We start from the raw sequence: 6,272 nt of genomic DNA, 5'->3' as shown, positions 1-6,272 counted from the left end.
ACCCACAGCCATCCCCCACAGTGGAGTAGCACCCACAGCCATCCCCCACAGTGGAGTAGCACCCACAGTCATCCCCTACAGTGGAATAGCACCCACAGCCATCCCCCACAGTGGAGTAGCACCCACAGTCATCCCCATGTAGAGTAGCACCCACAGCCATCCCCACAGTGGAGTAGCACCCACAGCCATCCCCACAGTGGAGTAGTGCCCCAGCAGCCAGAGAGCTCAGCTGTCTTCTGTCTTTATTTATTCAGATCTCAGTACTCTAGGTTGGTTGATGCTTATCCACACAAGGGTGGGGCAACTGTTGCTGGAGTCACTAGTTCAAAGTCAGTTCTCAAAACACTGTCCCAGACACATCCAGAAATAATGTTTAAATAGTTACCTGCCATCCCAAGGTTTGTGAAAATGGCATGATAAGTACACAAAATTCAAAAAAAGCTTTAAACAAATAACAACAAAAACTTAGGATTCCATCTATAATCTTAGCATTTGAGAGTCTGAGTCAAAGGATCATACATTGTAGGCCAGCCTGGGCTATGTAGTAGGTGAGAACTTCTCTCAAAAAACATTAATAAATGGATCAAACACAAAATCTGAAGAAAATTTGAAAAAAGAATTTGTGTACTACACATCCGTTTAATACCTATAATCATACCTATAAATAATTTGACTATACAAAGTCGTAACTTGGGACCTCTCTCTGTCTTCTTTACTTCAAGTAGTCTTATTTCTTCATGCCTCACAGAAAAGCAGGGCACATTAGCACTTCCCTATTGGAATTTGGGGGTAATATTTTTCTGCCTAAGTACAGCTCCTTCAGAGCACATGTGAGTCAGGCTTTGGAAATGCAGGCGCTCTGATGGGAAGAGCCCCACCACTGCTGGATGCTGCCGCTCCTTAGCCTCACAAGGAAAGGGAACAGACCATCAGGAGGCATGGCACAAAGGCAGCAGGAAGGTGGTATTGCTGGCCTAGTCTGTGGAAGCTTAGTTAAGCCCTCAAGGTTGCCCCTGCCATGTGCACAAAGAGGGTAGGTTGCAGTCTTAGATCTTTGTCAAAACTTACTTTAATTAGAGTTCTTAAACGCTTCAACCTCTCCTTCTAACCCGCTGACCAGAGGTAGCAGAGAAAGAAGGTTAGTAGCAAAAGGGGGTGGTGGACCTGTTCAGAAACAGCTCTTTGGAGTGATTCCGATCTTCACTGTCAGGATATCAGCAGTCCAGTCCAACAGCAAACACCAAGCATGAATCGGTAGCAGAGGTTTGATCCAGCAGAAACTGCAAACTGGCAGCAGAAGCAGCAGGAATCAATCAGAGTACCACAAGAAGCTCTTTGGTGCGTGAAGTGGAAATTCCTGCTTTCTTTGGAGACTCAGTTGTGTCACGTGATATTTTTCTGGAAACTGTCTTATGAGAAGATGTTTTGCTGTTAACAGACACCTGGGAGCAGGTTTTTTTGTGAGAACAGACATGTGGTGGTTTTCTGAAAGCAACCGGAAAAGGGGCATGTGATGTTTTGCTAGAGAGGATGCTTGAGAGAACATGCAATGTTAGGGTATAAATGTAACCCAGCAGACAGTGGACGATACTGTGTCCTATTGGTTCACTTTACCGCTCTTTGCGGGTCTTCCTTGGGCTTTGCTGATTATCGTTTGTCATAACTTCATAGAGAAAAACTCACCAAAGAACTTATGGTGGTGTTCCTGTGGCTTTTTGAGGCGTCTGCAGACTCAGGCCGATGGGTGGAGCCTCACAGTTTCTTCTGGATTGAACTACTGTTGCTGAGTCATGAATGGTGTTTGCAAGTGTTTTGAACTACTATTACTAATTCCTGTGGACTGCACTGCGGATATCCTGACAATGCAGACTGGATTCGCCCCGAAGAACTATTTCTAAACAGGGTCACACCCTCCTTTGCCCCATTAACCTTTCCTTTCCACTACCTCTGGTGAGTGATGGGCTTGAAGGGAGGTTAGGTATTTAAGTATACTTATTAAAGTAGGTTTTGAAAAATATAAGAATATATGTGTGTTTCTCTCTACAAAGTTGAAGCCCAGTGAAGCGTTACAAGGCCTAACAATACAAACGCGTCCACTCACTGTTTGTAGGGTTATAGTTATATTCTTTCTAAACATCATGTGACTGACCTCTTAAGCATACACTCCAACAAAACATCATATACCCTCTCACATGTCTGCTTCAGCAAAACATTCTCTCACAAGACAGCTTCCAGAGAAATATCACATGACACAAGTGAATTTTCAAAGAAACCAGAAATTCCTCTTTCAATAGGTAGCGTGGAAAAGTCAGTTTCTCCTTCCAGTCTCCTGATCACTGTCGTGGTTCAGAGCCATTGATTACTTTTTTTTTTTAAGTGTAGCAAGTTCCTGAGGATGGCCCATGCTAATGAGCTAGGGCTGTGCTCTGAGGACCTATGGAATCCACTGTCACAGACACTGTCTGAAAGCTTACCTTAGTGGCTGACAGTGAGGTAGGAGCAGCATTTCAAGGTGCTGAGGCACTGCAGAGATGCAGGGTCAATTTACCTGCTCCACACAGGACTGCCCTGCCAGTTTTAATGTCTGTGTGGTGGAGGGCCGTGAAACAGCAGGCCCAAGGCTGGTTTGGGATCACTACAGCCTGGAGTTGAGGATCATAAAACAAAAGGAGGAACATGTCCTGTGGAAACAGCCTATGGAAGGGAACCAGAGAATCATTTGGAACTTGCTGCTCATAGTTGCCTAAGAAACATGTTTCCTTTTTTTCTCTTACTGAAAATAGATTTTGCCAAGCACTGTGTCCTGATTGCAGTTCCCCACACTCTACACTCAGCTCCTCCCAGCTCTCTCTCCTCTGTCATTAAAAAAGAACAGACTTCTTCAAACATGACAAAATAAGATATAAGAAGATAAAGCAATACCACATCAAGGCTAGAGAAGGCAACCAGACAGGAGGAAAAGGTCCCCAAGAGCAGGTACAGTGTTCATGCACTCAGTGTTCATACACTGAGGAACCCCAGACAAACACTAAGCTAATAGCTATAATATATACACCAAGGACCTGGTGCAGACCCACGTAGGCCCTGTGCTTGCTGCTTCGCCTCTGTGAGCACCTATGAGCCTTGCTCAGTTAACTCAGGAGCCTTGTTCTGCTGTCCCCCAACCCCTCTGGATCTTACAGACTTTCTGCCTCATCAGATTCCATGAGCTCTGAGGGGAGGGATTTAGTGGAAACCACCAATTTAGACTCTGGATATTATCGGCTGTGGGTCTCTGTATCTGTTCCCATGTGCTGCCAGAGGGAGCCTCTCTGACGATGACAGGATAAGGCGCTGATCTATGAATACTGCAGAATATGATTAGGACTTCTAATAATGTTGATATTATTGACTTTTCTTCACTTTTTTTTTTTAGACCAGTAGTGTTTGGTTTTATCCTAAGTCTTGTGATATCTACTCTCTGATGATTGGTGACTCAAGCAGTGTCAGGTATGGCTTCCTTCTTGTGAAGTAGATCATAGATCAATTCAGACATTGGTTGGCAAAAGCCACACACTCTGTGCCATCACTGCCCTAGCATATTTTGCACATAGAGTAGACAGTAGGTCGAAGGTCTTGTGGCTGGGTTGGTGTCCATAGTTCTCGTTCAGTAGCCTGCAGAGTACCTTCCTGCACCACAGAGACTGAAACATAGGGGCAAGGGCTCCATGTAGGCACCAGCTTGACTTCTCCATGGTCAGTGAATTGTGTGGGTGTTGTCTTCAGCAATGGAGCCCAGCTGCCAGTTTGCAGAGAGCAGCCTTTTGTCTCGGCAGTAGCCTCGGTTGATTGAGAGATTTCCATGGGACCTCCTTAGCCAACAAGTCAATTGAATGTGCCCTAGTTTCACCCCTGGAAGCCTCGCCTGGCTGCAGAGATGACGGATTCTGTATTCCCCGTTACCAGGAGTCCTCACTAGGGTCACCTTCATAGATTCCAGGAAGTTTCCACTGAACAAGGCTTCCACACCACTCTCCAAACCACTCATCCCCCACTCCAGGCATCTTTCCCTGCACTCTCTCCCTCCACCCATCTCCCCGACACCTGATCCCTGCCATCCTCTCACATCTCACCCACTCCTAGTCTACCCATAAAAACTACTTTATCTCCCAGGGAGAGCCATATACCCCAGACCCTTCCTCTTTACCTAACTTCCTTGGGTCTACAGATTATAGCTTGGTTGTCACTTACTTAATAGCTAATATCCTCTTACAAGGAAATAGCTACCATATTTATCTTTCTGGGTTTTAGATGCTTCACTCAGAGTGATTTTTTTTTTTTTAGTTCCATCTATCTGTCTGCCAATTTCACAATGTCATTTTTTTAACAGCTGAGTAATACTCCTTTTGTGCAAATGTACCACATTTTCTTTATCAATTCTTCTATCAAAGGACATCTAGGTTGTTCTCCTGTTTCTGGTTATTATCAACATGTAACAATGAACATGGCTGAGCAAGTGTCCTTGTGATAGGATGGACTGTCCTTTGGGTATATGCCCAAGAATGGAATAGCTGAGTCTTCAGGTAGATTGATTCCCACCTTTCAAAGGAACTGCCATATTGATTTCCATGGTGGGTGTACAAGTTTACGCTCCCACCAACAATGGAGGAGTGTTTTCCTTGTTCCACATCCTCACCAGCATGAGCATCACTTGTGCTAGTGATCTTACCCATTCTGACAGGTGTAAGACGGAATCTCTAAGTAATTTTCATTTGCATTTTCCTGATGGCTAAGGGTGTTGAACATTTCTGCAAGTGTTTCTCATCCATTTGAAATTCCTCTGTTAAGAATTCTTGGTTTAGATCTGTTCCCCCATTTTTTTTACATTGTTATTATTATTTTTTTAACTTTTAATGGATTATGATGAGAAAAGTTACATGATTTCAATTTATCTGAATTTGTTAACATTTAAAAACATTTTAAGTAAATAGAACTAAATTACATTCTTGTTTCCCTTTTGTACCCCAACTCCTCCCAGAGACCCTCCCTTCAATATCTACAATATCTTTTTTTGTCATATTCTTTAAAATTTATAAAATACTATAACAATAAAAATAAGTATTATAAAAGTTGTTTGATTTAAAACAATTTAACAGACTTATGTAGATGCTTGTCTACAGCAATACTGAAAATATATATGTTTTTCTTAATATAAATTTTAAATAACTCTAAACATATTAACTGTATATTTGAAAATAATACATCACTATTAGTATTTTCTTAAATGAACATAAATATATAAAGTCTTTTTGTTTGTTTGTTTGTTTGTTTGTTTTGTATTTAGTAGAGCTTAAAATATTGGCTCTTACTGTGGTACAAGCCCAAAATAAGAACAATTTTTAGACACTGGATTTCATTGTAATAAGGCTGTACTTCAATGACCCTCACATCACCAAAGGATTTTATCTCCATCGTAGCTAAGCTGAGAGTTGACAGTTCTGCTGCACCAAGAAATGAATTGTAGGCACGATTTTTGGATACAGACTTCCTGCTATGGTCAAAGCTATTTGACTTGAGTGAGTGATTTTATTCTCAGCCCACAGAGAACAGGTTACATTCATTTAAGAAATGGTGTAAGTATTAAGATGGTCTATCCATAAAGTCATTCACCAACTGTTTCAATGAACAATGGTTCTGCTTGGAGGGTAACACAGACATTACGTGAGGGTAAGAATTTGGTTCATTGGCTATGATAATTTGGAAAAGCATTTATCTCAGAGAAAGAGTAACTTATAAAGTCCTCTTCTTCAAGCTTGATACAATAGTTACAAACGTCAAGCAAAGCATTCAGTCTCATTCTTTGTTGTTCTCTTACAAGCCACCTCCCAATTTAATTGTCTACCTTTCTTTTGGATATATAAATACTTTTGAAATATGTAAGCTGTTCTGAAAACTATAGTATAGTGTAAAAACATGAAATAAACAATACTACTAATAGAGAGGCTGAGATAGGAGAAGCAAGATTTCAAGACCCTTATGTTGTACATATCAAGACACTGCCTCAAACAAACAAGCTGAAAGTATATATGGATTGTATAATATTGGACCTATTTCTCCAATTACCAAATTAGAGAGACCATTAGATGACAATCAACAAATTTCTAATTCCTCATATTTTTAGATTTCAATCGATTAGGATATGTTGGTAATATTAATCTTCATATTAAGATATTAAGAAAAAGTAATTGCCGGGCGGTGGTGGCGCACGCCTTTAATCCCAGCACTTGGGAGGC

Source organism: Mastomys coucha, unplaced genomic scaffold (genome assembly GCF_008632895.1).
Source record: "Mastomys coucha isolate ucsf_1 unplaced genomic scaffold, UCSF_Mcou_1 pScaffold22, whole genome shotgun sequence".
In the NCBI taxonomy this organism is placed as follows: Eukaryota; Metazoa; Chordata; class Mammalia; order Rodentia; family Muridae; genus Mastomys; species Mastomys coucha.
This window is presented reverse-complemented; position numbering follows the sequence as displayed.